This window comes from Heterodontus francisci, chromosome 2 (assembly GCF_036365525.1).
Source record: "Heterodontus francisci isolate sHetFra1 chromosome 2, sHetFra1.hap1, whole genome shotgun sequence".
Lineage (NCBI taxonomy): Eukaryota > Metazoa > Chordata > Chondrichthyes > Heterodontiformes > Heterodontidae > Heterodontus > Heterodontus francisci.
Genome location: NC_090372.1, coordinates 60,164,111 through 60,189,147, shown reverse-complemented (window position 1 = coordinate 60,189,147; position 25,037 = coordinate 60,164,111). Strand labels below are relative to the sequence as shown.

At 43.9% G+C, this 25,037-nt stretch overlaps 1 long non-coding RNA gene across 1 annotated transcript in view; it reads left to right on the top strand.

Moving 5' to 3' along the window:
- Positions 1-11,178, top strand: part of LOC137379525 (uncharacterized) — a 36,454-nt gene extending 25,276 nt beyond the window's left edge. The window contains exons 2-3 of the long non-coding RNA XR_010976843.1: positions 7,789-7,859; positions 10,174-11,178. This is a non-coding gene — a long non-coding RNA (uncharacterized lncRNA). The remainder of the gene's footprint in view (positions 1-7,788; positions 7,860-10,173) is intronic.
- Positions 11,179-25,037: the final 13,859 nt, after the last annotated feature.

Here is a 25,037-nt window from a genome sequence, read left to right as displayed (position 1 = left end):
TTTCTCTTGCTGTTCAATAGTTGATCAATAATGATGTATCACACCAAGGGGCTCAAAAATATCTGAATGGAATTTTCCAAAAATTGTTTCGGAAGTGGATGAGGGAAATCCTACAGAAAATGATGAGAAAATGGCAAAAAAAAAATTATTTGCAGGTTTTCACAACATTTTCTCAGATTTGGGCGATTTTAAAATTTGTTTATGAAATTGCTAAAACTGTCATACACTTCTAATCATGTTGCAATCAACAGTATCTATTAGGTAAATGCACATTGGGTGACTGCTTTTCAGAACATTCCATTGTGTTCGCATGTGTGACCTCAAGCTTCCAGTCGTCTGTCATTTTAATTCTTCACTCCACTCCCACTCTGAGCCCTCTGTCCTCGGCCTCCTACGCTGTTTCAATGTAAGCTCGAGAACAGCACCTCATCTTTCTATTAGACACTTCACAGCCTTCTAGATTCAACACTTGAGTTCAATATTTTTAGATCATAACTTCTGCCCCCGTACTGTTCAGTGTTTTCTGGTTTTGTTTTTGGACAGCAGCTGTTGGTAATGATTCTACTTTCCCATTTACACCTCTAGATACATCTTTTGTTTCTTTAGATGTCTCATTATCACCCCCTTTTGAAATAAAAACAGAAAATGCTTGGACTACTCAACAGGGATGGCAGCATCTGTGGAGAGAGAAACAGGTCTATGATCTTTCATCAGAATCCCCCTTTCTCATTTAATCTCTCCTTTCTTCCACCCTATCACAGACATTCTCTTTTGTTCTATCCTCTATCTTTCCCTGCCTCTATACTTGATTTAAGCTGTCACATCTCTAACGTTTTCCAGTTCCGATGAAAGGTTGTCAACCTGAAACATTAACTCTGTTTCTCTCTTCCCAGATGCTGCCTGACCTGCTGAGTATCTACAGCACTTTCTGTTTTTATTTCAGATTCCCAAAATCTGCAGTATTTTGCTTTTGCATGAGTATTTATTAGGTCTTGTTTACTGCAGTGAGTGAAAACATTAAATAGTAAAACTAACGATATTGTTTCGTCACATATGGCAGAACCTTCGAGGCCCAATACCACTGATGGGGCCTTGCAGATAGCTGGTGAAAATAGCACAGAAAGGTTTGCCCAGTATGTTCTGTTGTTTTTTTCTCTCAAGAACCCTAGGTGCAAGCCCACTATGCAGAATATCATCACAGTTGTAAAAAGCAGGAAAAAGACAAATTATAGGGGGTAAATTTACATTTGCGCAACTATTGGAACCACATTTCAGAAATTCTGATGCAATTATTGGACAGAAAATCATGGGATTATGTACCTAAATTCATGCCATACACCCCTAATGGCAATGCTCTTCTATGATAGGAATGCAAACAAATAAAATGACCGTACAAGTTAATACCCTATTGTCACATTTTGTCACACTTTTTCTGTCAACATTTTTCCACATGCTAAATTCCCATGTCCACATTTATAATAGATTTTATTCATGTAAACTCACCAATCTAATTATGCAATCTGGCCATAAATCACTTAAATTCGCCATTTTCACACATTCTAATATCCAACAGAAGAGTTTGAACCAAAAAAATTCAAAAATTACATATTTCACCAATAGCATAATAAAATTTATCCATTGAATTGCCTTTTTAATATATTCATTAAAGTTTTAATTTGAAGGCCTTTTTTTAACCGCTCCCAAAAATCAGATTAGACTCAATGGGTTAGTGGGTGGGTGGTTAAAACTGGCAAAATTGATAATAGGTTGGGAAGGGAGCTCCAACCTGCTGACTTCCACATTTCACTGCAACTGGTTAGGTTTCATGCAAGCAACCCCAGGAGAGGCGGGTTGTCATTTAAGGTATGTTAATCGCTCAATTATAGAGATACTGATGTGAGTTTTCAACTTTAACTTTGGGTCCACAGGTTTCCCAGGCTTCCTGGAACTTGCCAGTGATAGCAAGGTGAGAACGTGGAAGAAGCCATGTCAAGGAAATATACCAAAAAGTAGTGAGCACTCACAGCTGCCTTATTGCCTGCTTGTGGAAAAGGGTTTGTTGTAAGAGGTTATTTTCCACACTTTGGAGGCTTCTTAAGCATTTTGGAGATTTATTACACACTTTGGAGGTGTCATCTACACATTGGAGGTTTGGACGTCTGATCTGTACTTTGGAGTTCTGTTCTGTCAAATTAGCATGGGTGCTGCTTACGTTGCTTCAGATTGGACTTCAAATGAGGACCAAGATGACAAGGAACAGGATCAGCAACAGCAGGAGCACCAGCACCAGCAACTGCAACTGCCTGCTGCTCATCGACCTGTAGAAAGGGAGCAGCAGAGAGGTGCAGCTCAGAAGTAGTCATACCTGGCACACAGGATCTACTGGGATAGGATATGTCTGAAAGCCAGTGCGTCAAGTGGAGGCAGACATTTTCAATCTGCTGGAACAAGATCTACTGCCAACCGAACCTTGTGGCCATGCTTTACCAGTGGCTGTCAAAGTCACCACTGCTTCCAACCTTTATGGATCCTACCAGAACCTTGCCACAGACATTTGTAGGATCTCGCAGACAACGACACACAACTGCATAAGTCTGGCAATTATGTCAACTTTGCCTGTGATGATGCCAGTCAAAATGAACAAGCTCTTGGGTTTGTGGTTCTGGCTGAATTCCCATAGGTGCAGGGCATCATCGACTGTACATGTGGCAATTAAGGCAGTCCCAGATTAACAAGGAGTGTTCATCAGCTGCAAGGGCTTCCAGTCCGTCCATGTGCAGCTGGTATGCAACCACAAACAGATGTTTATGCAGGTGTGTGCAAGATTCCTGGGCAGCTGCCATGATACTTTTGTCCTGCAGCAGTCCACCTCCCCAGACGACTTTGCACCTGAAGGCAGAGTTATCTGTTGGCTGTTCCGAAACAAGGGATACCCACTTCAAACATGCCTGGTGGCACATTTCAGAAACCGAAGAAATAATGCCCAAGAGCGCTAAAACAAACGCTATATGACCACCGGATATGCCATCAAACGGGGGACAGTGGTGTAGTGGTAATGTTATTGGACGAGTAATTTAGAGGCCCTGACTAATACTCTGGGGACGGAGGTTCAAATCACACCACGGCAGCTGGTGGAACTTAAATTCAATTAATTAATAAATCTGGAATTAAAAACTAGTTTCAGTAATAGTGATTATGAAACTACCGGATTGTTGTAAAAACCTATCTGGTTCACTAATTCCTTTGGGGAAGGAAATCTGTCATCCTTACCTGCTCTGGCCTATATGCGACTTCAGACCCACAGCAATGAGGTTGACTCTTAACTGCCCTCTGAAATGGCCTAGAAAGCCATTCAGTTGTACTGAACAAGCCAACTGCATGCTGAAGATGCACTTCAGGTGCTTGGAAAGATCTGGAGGTTCAATTCAGTGTGCACTAGCTAGGATCCCTAGAATAGAACAAAAGAACAAAGAACAGTACAGCACAGGAACAGGCCATTCGGCTCTCCAAGCCTGCGCCGATCTTGATGCCTGCCGAAACTAACACCTTCTGCACTTCCGGGGTCCATACCCCTCTATTCCCTTCCTATTCATATATTTGTCAAGATGTCTCTTAAACGTCGCTATCGTATCTGCTTCCACCACCTCCCCTGACAGCAAGTTCCAGGCACTCACCACCCTCTGTGTAAAGAACTTGCCTCGCACATCCCCTCTAAACTTTGCCCCTCACACCTTAAACCTATGTCCCCTAGTAACTGACTCTTCCACCCTGGGAAAAAGCTTCTGACTATCCACTCTGTCCATGCCGCCCATAACTTTGTAAACCTCTATCATGTCGCCCCTCCACCTCCGTCGTTCCAGTGAAAACAATCCGAGTTTTTCCAACCTCTCCTCATAGCTAATGCCCTCCAGACCAGGCAACATCCTGGTAAACCTCCTCTGTACCCTCTCCAAAGCCTCCACGTCCGTCTGGTAGTGTGGCGAATGTTTATGATGTGCTGTGTTCTGCACAGCATTATCCAGCAGTGAGGTTTGGACCTGCAGAAGGGACAAGACGCAGAGCAAAGGTCTTCTTCAGATGATTCTGAGCAGGAGGAGGAAGATGAGGAGGCAGAAGGTGACACAGACAATGCACCATTAGCAGTGCTCATTGCTGCCCGGGATGCCCTGATTGTTGCAAGGTTCACTTAGGTTCCACCAGTGCACTCATTTGAGAACCACATGCAAAAGCCACTTTTGCCCCAACCCTCCCCCAACACCACTAACACAAAGCAGTCCTGCAAACAACCAAGCATCAAATTCGCAGTCGTCAATTCATGTCTTCCCATTCCTCATGAAACAATTGAAAAGGCACTTTCCAGCCATCAACCAAGAATGGCAAGACAAGGAAGTGGTGCAATAGCATAATATTAATGGGTTTCAAATATACAAGAGAAATGTAACAATATAACAATATCTAACACACCCATGTGCATATTCTTGTGCAACTGCAAAGCTTTATTCTTCCTTTTCTTAGCAATTCGACGTTGCAACCCCTGTGGCTTCAGCAGAGCTGCAGGTTGCTCAGATCCCTCCTCTGACTGTTGAATTCCTCTTGGCCAACATCATCTGGGTTTTAGAGCCCACAATGTCTCTGCCAAAGACTGCTGCATCTGCAGTTGTACTGTGTAGACTTGGGCAATTGTGAGACAAGGCAACTTGTGGGGTACTGACTGAGGGTAGGGGCAATGGGGGAGAATTGGAAGCGCTTGGAGCCAAGTTCCCAATTCCAAATCCCCTCTAGCCATCTTCCTTCTATGACCCAGCAGCACTTCCCTGCTAGCAATGTGCTGGAGCTCACTTTGCTGTAGATCAGTGAAGTAATGAAAGTTCAAAGCTAGGGTATCAGTCATCCTAGCTAAGGTGGCATCCAGACTGTGTAAGCCATTGTTGAAGGCCTGCATGCCCTCTGTGATTGCTGCATTTGATGCTCCATCCACTTGGACACTCTATCCATGAAAGAGTCATTGCAATGGGCTACGAAATTATGTCAGTCATGCTTGAGATAGACTCTTCTAATCTCACTGCAGTCATGAATGATGTGCTTGAACAGCCTGCCAGTTACTCATGCATTCCCTGCTGCTGCTCAAGAAGTACCCTCTTCATCAACAGTCCCTGGGGAACAGTATCTGCATCTAGTTGAGCAGAGATTGGAGATTCCTGTGCCCTCCAATGCAGACTCTCCACTGGGGTCCCTCTCTTAACCACCTACTTTTGCTCACTTGTGAAGTGAGAGTGACCAATTGAAGACCCAACTATCTCTTTAACTACTACTACCAAAGTTCGAGTATCTGAGCTGATGCATGATTTACATAAGTCCTGTGACAGGGCGCCCTCAGAGCGAGTGAGCATTTCTGAGGTATCGTTGTCATCATAGATGACCTTGAAAACATTCTGATGGACACATGAAGACCATTTGGGGGATAAAAGACATGAATAAGTACTGTCAGGGTAAGAACACTTGAAGTTATTATAATGCACATGATCATATTTCAGAGGCTGGTGACATCAAGTCAACATGAGTGAGTGTTTTTTGCCACGTGATTGCTTCATATTTATTTGTGTCACCAGGTAGCTAGCTGGCCCCCATTTCTGAAGGCCAGACACGCTGAGACTCTGCTGATCTCCAGCACCTACACCTCTGCAGATTTTAATTGAGAAATCTGTGGAGGGCCACCTCTGATTCTCTGCCTTCCCCAGTGTTCTGTACTCTCTTCTGTAAGGAGGGAAAAAAGAGACCAATGAGTGAGAGTAATGTAATCTGTTTACCCAATGGACAGAGAGCATTTGTTAAGGATGAATATGAGGGATAGGCATGACATTGCATTAGGACTAGGGTGAGTACCAATGGTGGGTGGATAGATGGAGCTGCGAGGATGGTCATACACACTGAGGGATGGGTAACCTACAAGGTAAGTTGATGTGAGGGGTGATGTCCTGGAGTAGGCTTGAGAAGGCAGATAGTGGGGGGTGGTCAGGGTGATACATGCATCAGGATGTAGGTGAATATGCCACTTCTCTCATCTTTCCTGCCCTGTTTAGGCCATTGAACCACTCTTGTATTGGATCCAGGGTGTGGTGCAAGACTCCTGCTGCTGACTTCTCTGTCCACCTCCAACCATGCCTTCTTTGTCGCAGCTGCTGACCTCTACCTCCCGCTAGTAGCGAAGTATCTTCCTCTGGGTCCTTGCAGCCCCCAGCAGCACATCCAGGGTCGCATCCATGAAGCAGGGAACAACCTTTTCCCATCTCAACTCCATTCCAACACGTGTTTACCTTTCCATGTCAATTCCAACTGTTTCAACTGGCATGTTTGGAGTTGAAATATTATCATTCATAGGAATGCAAACAAAGAACATAAACTTATTATTATGGGCAAGTGGTAAGTGGTGTGGGTGGTTTCCACTTTTCACCTTTCACCTGACCGCAAATAGGGTTTTGTTAAAAATGATGTGTTAGTCCCTAAGTGTTTTTAAAGTCAAATAAACACCATTGATAGGTTTTTTTGTAGATGTAAAAAAAAGTTAAGCTTCTATTTGAAATGGATAGAAGGGAAAGGGTAAGATGCAATTGAAGTCCCAAGTGATGTAAGAGTTTGTGATTCACAGAAAGCTGTTGAATCTTCTCGGGAAGAAAGCCTTTTCAAAGGTGCAGGCCTCGTTGTTTGCAGTCGTGTACTTGCTGAGGTGCTGCAGATTTCTGGTGGTTAAAATTTCAGTCTGGAGGGGGTGCTGCAGCAAGTTGAATTATAGTATCAGCAGCAGTGCTTCTTCCTTCTCACAGCCTTTTGCTGGAACTGGCTTTCTCTGGTCATTGCTTGAACTTTCTTCTCTCCCCAGAGGTTGACCTTTTAAGGCAAAAATCCATCATATTTGAGTCTCTATCAGGTGACACAGGGCCTTCTTCCCTGGTGCGACCACACAATGGCCCGGGATATGGAAACCATTCCTATCTGCTGGCGCCTAGAAGGAGACCATTCTGTTACTATGATGCTACTTAATACTTATTCATTTTGGTTTGTGCTGTGAGTCAGTCTGTCTACAGACCTTTTGTTAGTTCATTCCTGTAGAAAGAAATCATCAAAATGTAACGGGCTCCTTTCAATTTCAATGGGTTCTCCCCAGAGTTAATTCAGACGAGGTTGATGAGTTTCATTCTCAGCAGCCGGATGTGTTTATTGACAGTACAGGAGGAGTCACCTGACCTCTACTCCATTTTGCCTGTGGTACAAATGTGCCCATTTTCTTATGGTTCAGTTCAAAAACTGACTTTTCTTTCATAACTCCTCCAGTTCATTGCTTATTTCATCACAGCTCTTTACGAGTATGACATTATGTTCCTTATTTACATCACATAAATGTTTTACTTTTTCACCACGCTCCTGCCTTGTCCATATGTGGGTGTTGGGTAGTATGTGGCCTTCTAATTTGTTTGATAATTATGCAATTGATGGTGAACCATGAGGGATTGTTGAAGGGTTGGTTGCAGGATTGCTTTGTGTCAGTGGCATTGGGGGCAGAGCAGGAAGAGTGACGTTTATCATTTCTTTGTGACATGGGTCCACTGGTGCAACCTAAGTGAACCCTATATGAATAAGGGCATCCCTGGCATCCCAGGCAGTATTATGAACAGCTGGGGGTGCAATTCTCCTCATCACCTTCCTCCTCCTTCTCCTCCTCCTCCAATTTGTCCTCCAACCCCTTAGCATAATCCGATAGGATCTGAGCTCTTTGCTTTCTTCCTCCTACAGGTCCAAGCCTTGCTGTTGTGCAATGTGGTCCATAGCTCAGCAAACTCTGACCATTCTGGAGACTCTGGCTGGTGAGTACTGAAGGGCATCTCCAAATCTGTCCAGGCACCTGAAGTGCATCTTCAGCCTGCCAATGGCCTGTTAAATTACACAGCTGGTGGTGATATTGTAGAATAAGGGTATCAAAGGGTTAATCTTGAGAGAATGTAAAGATTACTGCCCAGCATGATGATGTGCGCTATCATGTGGGAGAGACTGGAGAACAGTTACAGCGTGGCTTTTGAAGGAGACGCACAGGCTAATGTGGAATGTATATAGTACTATACAATAAAGATTAATGTTTAAACAATACAATCGAAGAATATCTATGGCTAGACTCTATACGGTGGCAGCATAAAAAACCAAATATATAACAGATATGACATTCATTGTAGTGCTGTTGGTCTTTGGTGGTCGTGTTTCTGACGAGTGTTATCAATCAAGTTGGCAGTGGGTATCCCTTGTCTCCTAGCAGCCATGCATTAAGTCTGCTTGCAGGTGTAAAGAGATCAGGGGGCTTGGGTTGCCACAGAGCAAAAGCATCATTGCAGTTTTCTGGGAGTCTTGCATACACCTGCATGAACATCTTTTTGTGGTTACACACCAGCACCACATTGATGGAGTGAAAGACCTTGTGGTTGACAAATACGCCAGGTGATCTGAGGGTACCCTGATTGACACGTGTCTGCAGTTGATAACCCTCTACACCTATGGGAAATCATATAGAGCCAAGTGTCAACTCATTCTTATTGGCACTATCAGTGGCAAAGTTGACATAATTGGCAAACAAGCCATCAGACACTTGTCTTATGTATTTGTGGTCCATCAACTGGGAGATCCTGGACTTGTCTGTGGCAGAGCCTGAAAGAATCTGCAAGAAATTTGAGGCCAGTGGTGACTTAGGACAGAATCTTTGTGGTCCAGCAGGGGTGGGCTCCATAGTGGGACTGGGAGGAGTTTCAGAGAAATACGCATTGGATCAGCAGCCCGAGCGTTCCTGTCTCCAGGCGATCTTCTCGGAGGCAGATCAGCACCAGCAGAGGCTACTCGCCCAGCATCGACAGGTAGCCAATCCGCATAATTAAATGTCCATTTATACGCTGATTGGCCACACCGTCAGGATCTTCCCGGCTGCAGATAGGCCTCCCATTGAGGTCCAAGCCCCGCTGGTGCCTGCAGGCAGCTTGCCTAGGGTGCCTGCAAGGCCTCCTGTTTTAACCACCACGCTGGAGCTGCAGCCATCAGTGGGACAGCTGCTGTCATCTGTCATCCTGTGGAGGGATTTCACCTCCAGAGGGGTGGCCTCACAGCTCTAGTTAGGGTTTATTTTTAAATGTTCTGGCCTCTTCAGTGGGTGCCTCACGATGGAGGCGCTCCCTGTGTTCCCCCTCCAAAAGTAGCAGAGCCACCTCTGACAGTGAGGCTGATTGCCTCTGATTGGGCCTGCAGCCTCAGGGTCCCAGCCACCGTCCTTAGTTGGACAGCAGACCTGGAGGCAGCCTCTTATTCAGCCGCCTCTGGGAAGATCTTTCAGGTGGGCAGCCTGACAGTCAGAGCAGGATGGGGACCTGGAAATGCTTGTATTCTAAGAGCAGAAGATTCCGTCCTTTGGTAAAGTGTGGCCATCAGGTCCAGCAGGCAGCAGGTCTTCTTCTAGGAGGCTGCAAATGTCTGCCACCACCTGAGTATTTATTGACATATTTTCCTGAGATTGCGCTGTGTATTCACTTTGCTTTCACTGGTGAGTTTCAGGAAGCCCAGGAAACCCATGACCCTGACGCTAAAGTAAAAAGTGTGTGTTATATGACTGTGATTGGGTGATTAACATATGGAAATTGGCAACCTGCCTCTCCCAGTGGGGGTTGCGCGTACAGCCTAATGCGCTCAAGTTAAATGCTGAAGTTGGTGAATTGGAGCCAGCTTCCCAACAAGCTTTTAAAATTTAAAAAAAATGAATTTTGAAAGCTTTAATTATTGCCTATGTTTTGTTGATCATAATTAGAATGTTTACAATTTCGTAGAGCTATCTGAGAAGAAGAGAGAAACAGAAATAGAGAGAGTCAGACACAGTGCGGGTAACTTTAACCACTGCATCCCGCACCCTCCCCTGCCACCCCCCCCCACCACCACCACCCACCCCTCCTTTGCAGGTTGAGGAGGAGGTATATAGAGGAGTTAAAAATAAAACAAGAAACCCACCTCCAATCTGCCCACTTCTGGATTTAATGAAGGTGGGTCGGGTGCGGGGGGCAACCAATCCACTGTCAGGAGGCAGGTGTCAGTACAATATTTGACAGAGGTTGCATGTTGCCATTTTAACTAATGTTTTATTTTTAATTTCTGCAGGCAGGGTTTGCTGAGCCTTGGGAAACCTTTCAGATGAAATGAACGAGAAGGGCTGGATACATGGGATAAATATTTTTATTACACTGTTTGTGGGCCAGAAGAAACAAGAATGCCCTCCCCGCACCTTCCACCAACCCCACGGCCCACCAAGCTTATCTTTCAAGCACCCTGCAATTGGAGACCAACCTTCACCAGTGATGTCTGATTTCTTCCGTGATGTTGATCCTCGTGATGTTTGGCCTCTCCCCATCCCCAGTGTCTGATTTCTCCCGTGATGTTGAACTTAGCTACCATCCATTCCCTGTCTACTTTCCATCCTGACAGACAGCAAGCCTGTGAACCTGGCTCATCGTTGGGTAGAAAACCTGTTGAGATCATTTCTCACTTCTCATTTGCACATCGTCCGCTACCCCTTCCCCCATTACTCCTTTCCCAGCTCTGAATTATTATCACGCCCAGAGAGAATATCCACTCTCTTTTACCTGTATCTTTGTGTCACTGTCTGTCCTCCTTTTCTTCTCTATCTGTTTATCGTCTCTTTGTTTCTCTTCCCATAACTATTTTTTATACTTCTCTCTCTGTTTCTATTTTTCTTTCTAGTGGGTGATGGTAGGTGGAATGGCAAGTGTGGCAGAGAAATAAGTCACCAACAGTTGAAGGCTGCATTTGGAGTGAGGGCTGCAGTAAAAATGTGGCCCTTAGTAACTCCCATCCCATTCTGTCCTCCAATCATTCATGCTTTGCCCCTACACTCTTGCTCCCATCATGCTACCTTTCCATTCCCCATTCTCCTTCTTGATACCATTCAATACTCTTACCTCTTCTCCTTTGAATGACCCACCTAGCCTGTTTATCCTCCCCTTTGCTGCACTGTCATATATCTCACTCTGAACCCTCCATACACTTCCCTCACTCCGAAACACCCACCTAGGGCAATTGCTGAGACACCAGGTGCTCTGTCATCCTCAACAAGTTTCAATCTTCCCCTCTTCCTCCTATCCTACTTTGCTATCTACTTCCCGAAAAGAAACTTTGCTTGCTTTTGAAGTTTGACTTATTTTGTTCAAAAAAAATAAAAATGAAGAAAAAACTGCCTGTCTACCTTTCTCTCTGTGTCTCTTTCTCCCCGTTCTGTCTCATAGGTGTTAGAATCTCTGTCACATGGGTGAGGTATTTAGCTGGCTTCCAAATTCAATGTTATTTTCATAAATTGAAGTAATGTTACATGAAGGAGGACATGGGGGTAATTTTTCATTTTCACCAAGTGGGTGTTAATCTGGCAGAGCCAATCACTTGCCCATGCTAGAACACATCCAATTTGTATTCTATGGAATGGAAAAGGGGTGGGTTCTACAACAGGTGGGCAATCCATTCCTCCAAACTATTATCCCTGCAATGAAGATGAAAATTTACCCCATAATCTTTCTACCCACACTCCTCTCCCTCTCTTTACATTTTTAGAATCCAAAAAAAAGTTACAGTAGGTATAAAATCAGAAGTGTCATTTATTTGTTCTTTTGAAAACACATACACCCACATACAAAAAAAAAATTCGATATGAATTTTACCTCAGTAAAGCTTTTGAAATTTGTCTCAAACTTTTTTCCAAGAACTTTTGAGCAGCAACTGCAAGAAGCTAAAAAGAAAATATTCCAGCAATAGAACTGACAATAATATTGATTCATCCACTGCACATGTTCAGATTGTACAATACAAATTCAGTTCACAATGCCATATCACAGTTCTAGAAAAAAATATTAAGTCCAATCCCAGACCTTTGGGAGAGGCTGAGACCTTCAAGCAAAAACTTTAAAGAAGGCATTAAAAAGGAAGTTCATTACAGAAATTTAATAATATTGTGAAATGTGCAAACTTTGATTTTTTATTTTGTGTATGCCTTTATTTGTTATATGAGAAGTTTCTGTTATTGAGATAAAAAAAAATGAAATAACATTGTGAGAAAATTGTGAAGACCAAATGACCAGGTTGCACAATTCAGTGGTCAGGTGTTTTCCATTAAAATATGGAAATAGGAATTTATAGTATTAAAACGTGACACAAAAAATGTGACAAGAACTGAATAGGCACAGACAGGAAGTGCATGCAGATTTTAAAAAATATATTATCTATTGATAATATTATATCAAATATCACATTAAACAAAGAACAAACTCGATGACCTTATAATGGAGACTGAATTATATCTGTCTGCCCTGGCCCAATTATTCTCTACCTATTCACCCCTTCATCTGAAGACTACATTTGGTCTTGACTCACTGTCAATGTCACAGATCAATTGGTAATATGTTAAAAATCTTAGATCTATGCACATTTCCTGCATCAGGTTTTTCCATTATAAGTTCCGATAACCATATTCATAATTGAAACTACTTATGTTAATTTGTCACATTGTGCTTATGCCCTCTGACTAGTGGTGGTGCTGTAGTGCCTCAGTTTTGCATTTCCCAGCTACTCAGCCTATACTGCACAGAAAGGGCTGAATTTTACCTCGACAGGCCAGAAGGCAGGATGTGACCTCGCCTCGGCCATTTTTTGGACCAAATTCCACTGCCCGCTATCAGGGTCCCTGTCCCTTTAAGGACGGTGATCCTACCTCCAAGAGCTGCTGGCCAATCAGAGGACTGGCAGCTCAGTAGTACTGGCAGCGCCAGCGGGAGCATTGGCCACTGCTGGCACTGCAGGAGGTCCCAGGACCAGGACCAGTGCTGGAACTCCGGACCTCAGGTAAGTGGGAGGGCTCGCTGAGGCCAGTCGGCAGGCCCTGGCGTGGGGTGGGGGGAAGGGTGGTCATTGAGGGCAGGGGGAGGGAGGGGGGGATGTTGTTTTCAGAGGTGCGACCTTTGCCGCTGGGGGACCTCTGTGGGAGACAGATTGCTGACGGAGGAGAGCTCCCCCCGACCCACCCAGCCCACAGCGAGGCCACCTCGTGTTACTGAGCGACCTCCACATGTGGCGGGGCTCCCACCAGCCCCTGGTAAAATATCAGTGGTGTTGGGAAAAGGCCCTTAAGTGGTTTCATGGTACAGAGCCAAGTTAAAAAAACAAAAGATGTGTCTGGATGAGGTGTAGATGGCAGTTTAGCAGCCATCCAAACATAAAGTAAAGGGATTAAGAAAGAAACAAGGTGGTGGGGTGGGGGAGGGGGTATGTGGGGGAGAAAAATAAACAAAAAAAATGAGAAAAGGGAAAAAAGTGGGGGCATAGGTTATGATGAGTCCAGAAGGCTATCACTTGTCCAAGCGAAGAGCTTGCATTGAGCTCCATTGGAAACTTTTCATCATTTAATCTCTGCTGTCCTCCACCCTATCACAGACCTTCCCTTTTGTTCTGACCCCACTCCACCCTTTCACTTGCTCAAAACCTATTACATTTCTAACCTTTGCCAGTTTTGATGAAATGTCATTGACCTGAAACATTAACTCTGCCTATCTGTCCACAGATGCTGCCTGAACTGCTGAGTATTTCCAGCATTTTGTTTTTGTTTCAGATTTCTAGCATTTACAGCATTTTGCTTTTGTCCTTCTCAAATTAGTTCACTTAAACAAATATATTCATAGAGTTTCTGCACAGTCCCTAGGTTTTGCGTAGATTCCTGATATTGGTGTTTTAAAGGGGTGAAATTTTTATCTTCACAGATGGTAGCAAAGACTTAAACATGAATACAAAGAGGTACTTACTTATAGGCTTTCCAAATGAGATTCACAGTTCTGTACCAATTAGTCTACTTTTTCGCTAAACTTGGCAGAGATTTCAACCCATGTCGTGTAAGAAGTGACTGGTATCATCTCAAAGTAATAATTTATTTCAAATAATAAACAGACAAACGGAACTTCCTTACAATCTATCATTTTAAACAGCTACTTTCCAATTTTTCCCCAAAAATAATTTTGATGCATTTCAATGCTCATCAAGATTAGTGATATTGGCTGGGATTTTGCTGAGCTCCGATGTCGGGCTCCATGGCGGGGGATTGGAAGATCACAGCGGCAGCGGCCCACCATGGAGCCTAATGTCGTAATTGCTGGGCCCGCTCTTCCCGGCAGCGGCAAGGCTCCATGGCGGCCCCACCGCCGCTAGGTGACAAGATAAAACTTTAAATATTTAAATAAAGGAAATGAATACATTTAAATACAATTCACCATGATCTCACCTGCTGTCGAGGATCTTCTGTGTGACAGGCAGCACTCATGTGCCTTGACTTTCCCATCTAGGGAAAGCTGGCGCCACTGAGGTGGGGATCTTAGCATTTTTAGTGAAGTCGCTGGGGGGTGGGGCGGGGGGGGGCGGGAAATGTGGTCAACTCTGCATTTCTAGTGAGGGGGGTGGGGAAGTGGTGACCTCTGTACTTTATGCAGTTGTGGGGCGGGAGGTGGTGAGAGGTTAAATTTCCAATGTGTTTTGGAAGGGAATGGGGCAGACATTTATTTTCATTGTACTGGGGGGGGGGGGGAATGGGTCAGAAATTTATTTACAGTGCAGTGTGGGGGGGAGGTACGAGGTTCAATTGCGTCATTTCTGTGCCAGTCTGGCAGTCCTTTAAAAATAGCGCCAGCGCCTGCGCAGAGGCAGCTGACATGGTTCACGGCGGGACTGAGGCCGCCCTGCCACATGATCGGGGGTGGCGATCCGCCCTGTGTACTTAAATGAGCCACCCCATGCTAGATCGCAGTGGCATGGTGGTGCGTGGCCCATGTATGTGGGCCGCCGTTTTTTTCACCCGCTGTCAGAATAAATTTCAACTGATCCTTGTCAGCATCAAGAGCTCACATGTCAGCTGGTGCATAGCCAAACACCGAGTAAATCTCCTTCTACAGCGCCCCAATAATATAGCTTATCATAAATTAAAAAGAGTACTCCCCACTGTATCCATATAAATGTTTCCCACTTTCACCATCAAGCTGCAGATAAAAGGGATAATTTTCAACTTTTTCAGAGGCAGAAAACGGGCAGTAGCAGATTGACCACCTGGTACAAACTTAATTTACTTTTCCATTGAAGTTCACTACCATCATTCCACCCCAACCAAAATTTAAAATGAACCCATAGCCTTCTGAGTGAGTTAGAAATTATTTTGCCCGAAGTAATGCTGAATTTTGGCCAATTTTGTGAGCCCACACTCATCAAGAATCCTTCCAGCCAAACTTTGTCATATAATTTGAGGCCTGAAAACTCAAGAATCATAGTTATTCTTCTCTGAAGGAAGCTTCATTTGGGCACTGTCAATGTCGTCCTTTTGTCATAGCTGAATCTGAGATCACATGGCAATACTCTGAAGCAGAGTTAACATTTCAGGTCTGATGAAAGATCACAGATCTGAAACATCAACTCTGCTTCTCTCTCTACAGATGCTGCAATACCTGCTGAGCATTTCCAGCACTTTCTGTTTTTATTTTGTCAAATTAGATTTGTCCTGCTTTTTGTGAGTAGCACAACATGGATAAAGTTCCAGTGTCTAGTAAAATGATAGTAATAAATGTTGCATTATCTCTTTCTGGACTAATACAAATGAAGCTGAAGGGCAGGCATAAAGGTTTGAACACAGCTTTAATGGAGACTTGCTGTTGCTTCAGCTTACACGTGTTAACTGACTGTGCAAGGGAACAGAATTATTTGATATTGCATCACTTCCTGTGATGACATACATATTAATATAAATATATATTTAAATGGTTACATTTAACATACTAACAAATACACCATCACAACATCCTCTTCCCTTAAATGACAACCATTTATAATATCAATATGTACATGAATAAGCAATCCTTACAAGATATAGGAAATTTGACAACTATAACACTATATAAAACATTCAACTTTTACAAGAACATTTGGAACACTCCTCTTCAAGGTGTTGTCTATGTTTGGAACCATACTGGTCATCTATTTTTTTTAAATTTATTTAGAGATACAGCACTGAAACAGGCCCTTCGGCCCACCAAGTCTGTGCCGACCAACAACCACCCATTTATACTAATCCTACATTAACCCCATATTCTCTACCACATCCCCACCATTCGCCTACCACCTACCTACACGAGGGGCAATTTACAACGGCAAATTTACCTATCAACCTGCAAGTCTTTGGCTGTGGGAGGAAACCGGAGCACCCGGCGGAAACCCACGCAGACACAGGGAGAACGTGCAAACTCCACACAGGCAGTACCCAGAACTGAACCTGGGTCGCTGGAGCTGTGAGGCTGCGGTGCTAACCACTGCGCCGCCCATCGTCTGACTCAGCCAGACCTTGTGACATGTGCATGTGTCCTCGAACTGTCCATTCTCTCCTCCTGAAGATTGTGTTTGGGAGTATTGTTCTCAGTTGTCGGTGTGTTGCTTGTTGTCTCTTCATCTTCAAAACGTATGCAGGTACATGTAGGCGATGCTGGTTGGTTGCCTTATGCATGGCTAGCAGAGAGTCCCCTGAGGTGAGATCGATTCCTTCGCAGAACCACACCATTTGGTGTTGTCACCTCATACGAACGTGGTTCTTTGCACAACATGGACACCTCTGCTGGGAACCATGTCTGTTCTTGTGGGTGTAGGGCCCTCATTTTCTGGCCAATGTATAGTGAAAGTCATTCTGCACCTGCATGCAAGTCATGTGTGTCTTTCATCTTATGTTTCTGACATAACCTGTCCATGGTCAAGGACGACCTAGCGAGATGATAACTTGGTAGTGTGGTTCTCACCGGTCGACCAAACATAATCTCAGCAGATGATGGCAATCCAGAGTCTAATGGCGTTGCACGAAGATGCAGTAATGCAACTTGGACATCTTGCCCGGTTTCTGATCACATCTTGATCAGTGATTTGACTGTCCTGACCTTATGTTCATTTTAACGAGGATGTCTGGGTGATGATCTGACATGGTTGATGAATGGAACAGTTTTCCAGTGTATTGTGGGCTGTTGTCGCACACCACTTCTATTGGGGCACCAACGAGACTTAAGATAGCACTGCTGTGCTCAATGTGTCTATAAGCTTCTACACAATAGGAAATTTGGATTGATAGTCAGTCACTAGCAGATAGTCTTCTCTACTCACAGAGCACATATCTGTTGCTATCTTTATCCATGGTGATGAAGGTATGTCATGCAGTTGGAGAGACTCTTTCATGGCTGCATCTTTTCCATTTTACCTTTGAGAATGTGAGATGCAAGATACTCAGTTGATTGACTCTACCGTTGATCTAATTCTTGCTGGTTGTCCATTAGTAAGGCTTTTTCATCAGACTCAATTCTCATGCTGTCAGATATCATAGGCGAGTCTTGTACTGATCCAATGGGTGTGCTCCTGTTTTGACTGCTGTTGTCTTCTGACTGGGTCAGCTCATGGATGGTGGCCATGTTAAGTTCATTGCAGACGGGCAACCCTGCTACTGCTGGTCCTGACACATCCTCTATGTAGAATATCTGAGTAGATCATGCTGACTCTTTGTACCTTCATTCCAGGTCCAGGGAACCTAGCACTTTATTGTCAAGTCATTGTATGCTGTGAGCTTCATGCTTGTGGGTTGGACCCCAGACTTCCATGCCTCATGGTACATGTCCTTGAGGATGCGGAAAGGTTGAGTGTTGGCACTTGCACCTATGCCAATCTTCACTCTCAGTTGATACCATCCAGCCTTATTGGGGCAGACGATCTGGAGCATTGCAAAAGCTTCCGTTCTGTTAATGAAATGGACGCGCTCCGCTAAGGTGATCATGTGAAATAGTTATGTAGTCATGTTACCTGTAGTAACTTCACCTCGATCCACCTCCTCCATTTTGTTCAGGTGTTTCCACCATTTCATGGATGGGTCTATGCTTTTGGTGATGCCTGGAAGTGTCTTGTCTCCCTTCACCTCTGGGTGGCATACTTTTGCAGTTTGGGTGCTGCGCATTCTGACTTCTCCAATTCCTGCTGCTAGACCTCTGCAAAGTTTGGCACAGTGCCTTCTACGCCAGCATGCCTTGCACGTATCTTCATATGCCGGGCCTGCAGTTCCTGCACACCTTGTTCTGCCTGCGTGCCTTGGATATTGTACGGACAGGCATTTCGGACCCTAAGGTTTAAAAACACTGTCTCCCTGTGATAATTGCCACGTATCTGCGTCCGTCCTGTAGCATACTGTCCACGCCATATCCTTTCGGCTTTTCCAGGAGGTTTTTCTGAAATGTCTCCATAGCAGTAGAGGCAATAACAAACTCCATAATTTGTTCTGAGAGTTCACTATCAGAGAAGTCACATTCTTTTGCCTTCTCTCTGCATCGATTAACAATGTTGTCCAGGATCTCGTTGGCTTTCTGTCTATACTGCATGAGTTCCAGGCAGTGTACTCTGAAATTGACTTGAATCTTAAACTGACTTTCTAACGTTGGCCATAGTTTTGATGGATCATTCTGGTCAGCATCAGATAAACCAGAGGTATTGATTTTGCGCAGACCTTCACTTCCTACAATGATCATAATTTTTATAGCCTGATTCTCTGCATCCACAACCTCGTGGTCTAAGAAGTATAGTTCAATCCTCTGCTTAAACAGTTTGAACTTGCCTGGGACATCAGGCGATTTCTAGTCCATCTCTGGAAATCTGGCTGCCATTGCCTAAGCCTTCTACTCTTTTCACTCCCTGTAGAGCAAACAGTGCTTTAAAAGTTGCAGTAAGCTGTGAAGTCTGAAGAGCTGAGTAGCAGCCATGCCCTGAGCTGTGCTGCTGCAGCATGGGCTTGTGAGCTTGTAGGTAGGAGGGGCCCTGGTGATGAGGTCAGTTAATGGCACGCAAGTGCGGTGACGGTGGGAAGGGATCCATGCCAAAACAAGATGCTGCACTGACCACTGTGGCTGAAACTACTGATAATTTTCTTGCTGGTTTGGAGCAAAACCCAGAGTGTGCCCAAATTGCCTTCAATCACTATTCACACCATTGCTTTCCCGAAATGAGAGCTGTGATCTGGTCGCAATGCTTCAGGTAAGGCTTCAGATTTGAATTTTAATGTTCAGCTGCTGATCAATGCTGTCGATTCACTACTGCTGCCTCCATATTGTATTATCTTTTTCTAGACTAATACAAATGAAGCTGAAGGACAGGCATAAAGTTTTGAATGCAGTGCTTTAATGGAGACTTGCTGTTGCTTCAACTTACACATGCTAACTGTCTGTGCAAGAGAACTGAATCATGTGATATTGCATCACTTCCTGTGATAACATACATATTAGCAAAAACATATATTTAAGTGATTATATTTAACATACTAACAAATACACTATCGCAACACGATGGAGATGAAGAGATGCATTGATTTGGTTGTAAAACATTTTAATGGAAATTATAAGCTGCTGCAGGAAGAGATATGAAAATGAAGGTCATAGATAATGCCCGGCAAGAGACATCCAAATTGAAATCTCAATTCTTTAGATTCCTTTTCAATGTGATTATGTAATACTTGAACAGTCCTCCATCCTACATTCAGCCAAGAGGCAGAAACAATCTTAGGCAGCCTTTCATCCTGTATCCTCAAGATATCAGAATAACTTCTTTAAGTTTGGTCTTTGTTTGGAGTCTGTGTAAGTTGAACAGCTTTCTATTTGTCGTGAACAGGATGTACACTCATTCCTAGAGACCGCACATGGCCTCTTGATCTTAGTCCGAGTGGCAATGCCCACAGTATTACAGGAGCTGGCAAGTCTAGTGGCAATTACTGCCACCCTGATTATGGAGACTGACTGCCTGGTTTTATAGCCAGCAGAAAAAGGAATCATTCATCCCAGAAGTTTGAGCTGGATTCAAATTGTGTAACCCAGGTGAAAATACATGGTGTTACTGCTTTACTCTTTAAGCTGCTTTTCTGAATAGTATTTTTTCATACAATATCACTGTGGCAAAATTGCTTTTGGTGATGAAATCATCGTTTTTACAGTCAGTAATATGGATGTTGGTTACAAAGTATGTATAATAAAATTACATAATATTAGATTGTTCAGTACAGAAACAGGCCAGATAGCACAACTGGTTCATGCCAGTGTTTATGGCCCACACAAGCCTTCTCTCTCCTCTCTTTATCTAACCCTATTAGCATACCTTTCTATTCCTTTATCTCTCATGTTTTTATCTATCTTTCTCTTAAATGCATTTATGTCATTAGCTTCAACTGTTCCTTGCTTTTCTTTATTTGTTCATGGGATGTGAGTGTCGCTGGCAACGCCAGCATTTATTGCCCATCCCTAACTGCCCTTGAGAAGGTGGTGGTGAGCTACCTTCCTGAACTGCTGCAATCCATGTGGTGTAGGTACCACCCACAGTGCTGTCAGGTAGGAAGTTCCAAAATTTTGACGCTGCCACAGTGAAACAAATATGAGATATTTCCAAGTCAGAATGGTGTGTGGCTTGGAGGGGAACTTGTATGTGGTGGTCTTCCCATGTGTCTGCTGCTCTTGTTCTTCCAGAGGGCATGGGTGTGGAAAGAGCTGTCAAAGGAGGCTTAACAAGTTGCTGCAGTGCATCTTTAAGATGGTACAGATGGCTGCCACTGTGGGTCAGTGATGGAGTGAGTGAATGTTTATGGTGGTGCATGGGGGTGAGGTGGGGGGGCTAATCAAGTGGGCTGGATGGTGTTGAGCTTCTTGAGTGTTGTTGGAGCTGCACTCATTCAGGCAAGTGGGGAGTGTTCCATCACGATCCAGCAGATCGTGGACAGGCTTTGAGAAGATAGGAGGTGAGTTACATGCTACAGAATACCCAGACTCTAACCTGCTCTTGTAGCCACAGTACTTATATGGCCAGTCTAGTAAAGTTACTCATAAGATCATAAGAAATAGGAGCAGGAGTAGGCAATTTGGCCCCTCAAGACTGCTCCATCATTCAGAAGGGTTATGGCTGATCTGCTTGTGGCCTTAATTCCATTTTCCTGGCTGCCCTCCATAACCCTTGACTCCCTTGTAGATCAAAAATCTGTCTAACTCAGTCTTGAATATAATCAATAACTCAGCCGCCACTGCTCTCTGGGAAAGAGAATTCCAGAGATTAACGACCCTCAGAGAAGAAATTCCTCCTCACCTCCGTCTTTAAAGGGAAACCTCTTATTTTGAAACTGTGTCCCCTAATTCTAGATTCCCCAATGAGGGGAAACATCCTCTCAGCATCTACCCGGTCAAGCCCCCTTCAGAAGCGTATATGTTTCAATAAGATCATCTCTCATTCTTCTAAATGCTAATGAGTATAGGCCCATCCTCTTCAACCTTTTCTCATAATTTCAATACCTTCAGTACAGGAATCAGCCAAGAGAACCTTCTCTGAACTGCCTCCAATGCAAGTATATCCCTCCTCAAGTAAGGAAACCAAAACGGTACACAGTACTCTAGGTGCAGTCTCACCAATGTTCTGTACAGTTGTAGCAAGACTTCCCTATTTTTATATTCACTCCTCCTTGAATTAAATGCCAACATCCCATTTGCCTTCCTAATTAATTGCTGTACCCGCATGCTAATTTTTTGTGATTCATGTGGAAGGACACCCAGACCCTTCTGTACTGCAGCATTCTGCAGTCTCTCTTAGTTTAAATGATATTCAGCTTTTCTATTCTTTCCACCAAAGTGGACAACTTCACATTTTCCCACATTATACTCCATCTGCCAAATTTTTGCCCACTCACTTAACCTATCTATATCTCTTTGCAGGCACTTTGTGGCTTCCTTACATAGAAAACATAGAAAATAGGAGCAGGAGTAGGCCATTTGGCCGTTCGAGAATGCTCCGCCATTCATTAGGATCATGGCTGATCATCCAACTCAGTAACCTGTTCCTGCTTTCGCCCCATACCCTTTGATCTCTTTAGACCCAAGAGCCTTATCCTACTCCTTCTTGAAAACATATAATGTTTTGGCCTCAACTGCTTTCTGAGGTAGCGACTTCCACAGGCTCACCACTCTCTGGGTGAAGAAATTTCTCCTCATCTCAGTCCTGAAAGGTTTACCCCATATCTTTAGACTATGACCCCTGATTCTGGACTCTCCACCATCGGGAACATCCTTCCTGCATCTACCCTGTCAAGTCCTGTTAGAATTTTATAGGTTTCTATGAGATCCCCCCTCACTCTTCTGAACTCCAGTGAACATAATCCTAACCAACTCAATCTCTCCTCATACTTCAGTCCCACCATCCCAGGAATCAGTCTGGTAAACCTTCGCTGCACACCCTCTATAGCAAGAACATCCTTCCTCAGATAAGGAGACCAAAACTGCACACAATATTCCAGGTGTGGCCTCACCAAGGCCCTGTATAATTGCAGCAAGACATCCCTGCTCCTGTACTCGAATCCTCTTGCTATGAAGGCCAACATACCATTTGCCTTTTTTACCACCTGTTGAACCTGCAAGCTTACCTTCAGCGACTGGTGTACGAGAACACCCAGGTCTCACTGCATATTCCCCTCTCTCAGTTTATAGCTGTTCAGATAATAATCTGCCTTCATGTTTTTGCTACCAAACTGGATAACCTCACATTTATCCACATTATACTGCATCTGCCATGCATTAGCCCACTCACTCAACTTGTCCAAATCACCCTGAAGCCTCTCTGCATCCTCCTCATAACTCACCCTCCCACCCAGTTTTGTGTATTCTGCAAATCTGGAGATATTACATTTAGTTCCCTCATCTAAATCATTAATATATATTGTGAATAGCTGGGGTCCTAGCACCAATCCCTGCAGTACCCCACTAGTCACTGCCTGCCATTCAGAAAAAGACCCATTTATCCCTACTCTTAGTTTCCTGTCTGACAACCAATTTTCTATCCATTGCAATACACTAACCCCAATCCCACGCACTTTAACTTTACACGCTAATCTCTATGTGGTACTTTGTCGAAAGCCTTCTGAAAGTCCAAATAAACCACATCCACTGGCTGTCCCTCATCAACTCTACTAGTTACATCCTCGAAGAATTCTAGTCGATTTGTCAAGCATGATTTCCCTTTTGTAAATCCATGATGACTCTGTCCAATTCTACCACTCTAAGTGCTCTGCTATAAAATCTTTGATAATGGACTCTAGAATTTTCCCCACTACCGACGTCAGGCTGATTGGTCTATAATTCCCTGCTTCCTCTCTACCTCCCTTTTTAAATAGTGGGGTTACATTAGCTACCCTCCAATCTGTAGGAATTGTTCCAGAGTCAATGGAATCTTGGATGATGACCACCAATGCATGCACTATTTCTTCCTTAAGTACTCTGGGATGCATACCATCAGGCCCTGGGGATTTATCGGTCTTCAATCCCATCAATTTCCCCAACACCATTTCTCTATTAATACTGATTTCCTTCAGTTCCTCTCTCTCACTAAGCCCTCTGTTCCCCAACATTTCTGGTATGATATTTGTGGCCTCCTTTGTGAGGACAGAACCAAAGTATGCATTTAGTTGGTCAGCCATTTCTTTGTTCCCCATGATAAATTCCCCTGTTTCTGACTGTAAGGGACCTAATTTTGTCTACACCAATCTTTTTCTCTTCACATCCCTATAGAAACTTTTACAGTCAGTTTTTATGTTCCCCGCAAGCTTGCTCTCGTATTCTATTTTCCCCTTCTTAATCAATCCCTTGGTCCTCCTTTGCGGAATTCTAAACTGCTCCCAATCCTCAGGTCTGTTGTTTTTCTGGCAAATTTATATGCCTCTTCCTTCAATCTAATGCTATCTCTAATTTGCCTTGTAAGCCAGGGTTTGGCTACCTTTCCCGTTTTACTTTTGCGCCAGAAAGGATAAACAATTGTTGCAGTTCATCCATGCGCTCTTTAAATATTTGCCATTGCCTATCCACTGTCATCCCTTTAAGAAAGTTTCCCAATTCGTCATAGCCAACTCACACCTCATACCTTCGTAGTTTCCTTTACCAAGATTCAGGACCCTAGCCTCAGAATCAACTACGTCACTCTCCATCTTGATGAAGAATTCTATCATATTTTGATCGCTCGTCCCCAAGGGGTCTCGCACCACTAGATTGTCAATTATTCCTCCATCATTACACAATACCCAGTCTAGGATGGCCTGTTCTCTAGTTGGTTCCTCAACGTATTGGTCCAGATCAAGTTCTCCCTGTGACCGCTTGGGTTTTCGCTGGGTCCTCCGGTTTCCTCCCACAGACAAAGACTTGCTGGTTGATCGGTAAATTGGCCATTATAAATTGCCCCTAGTATAGGTAGGTGGTAGGGGAATATAGGGACAGGTGGGGATGTGGCAGGAATATGGGATTAGTGTAGGATTAGTATAAATGGGTGGTTGATGGTCGGCACAGAATTGGTGGGCCGAAGGGCCTGTTTCAGTGCTGTATCTCTAAATAAGTAAAAAAATAAATAAATAAAACCATCTCGTATGCACTCCAAGAATTCCTCCTCTATGGTATTGTGACTAATTTGATTTTCCCAATCTATATGAAGTTTAAAAGTCACCTATAATTACAGATGTTCCTTTATCGCATGCATCTCTAATTTCCTGTTTAATGCCATTCCCAACATCACCACTACAGTTTGGGGGTCTATATGCTTTCCTGTCTATCTTTGTATCTTCTGCAAATTTGCCTAAAATACACTCAGTCCCTTCATCCAACTCATTGATGCAGATTGTAAAATGTTGAGCTTCCAGCACTGATTCCTGTGGCACTCCACCAGTTGCAGTTGGCCAATCTGAAAATGTCCTAATTATCCTGAGTCTATTTCCTGCTAGTTCGCCAATCCTCTCTCCATATTACCCCCAACAACACGAGCTCTTATTTTGTGTAGTAACATTTTATTGAATGCCGTTTGGAAATCCAAATCCGCTATATCTACTGGTTCCCCCTTTATCCACCCTGCTTGTTACATCCTCAAAA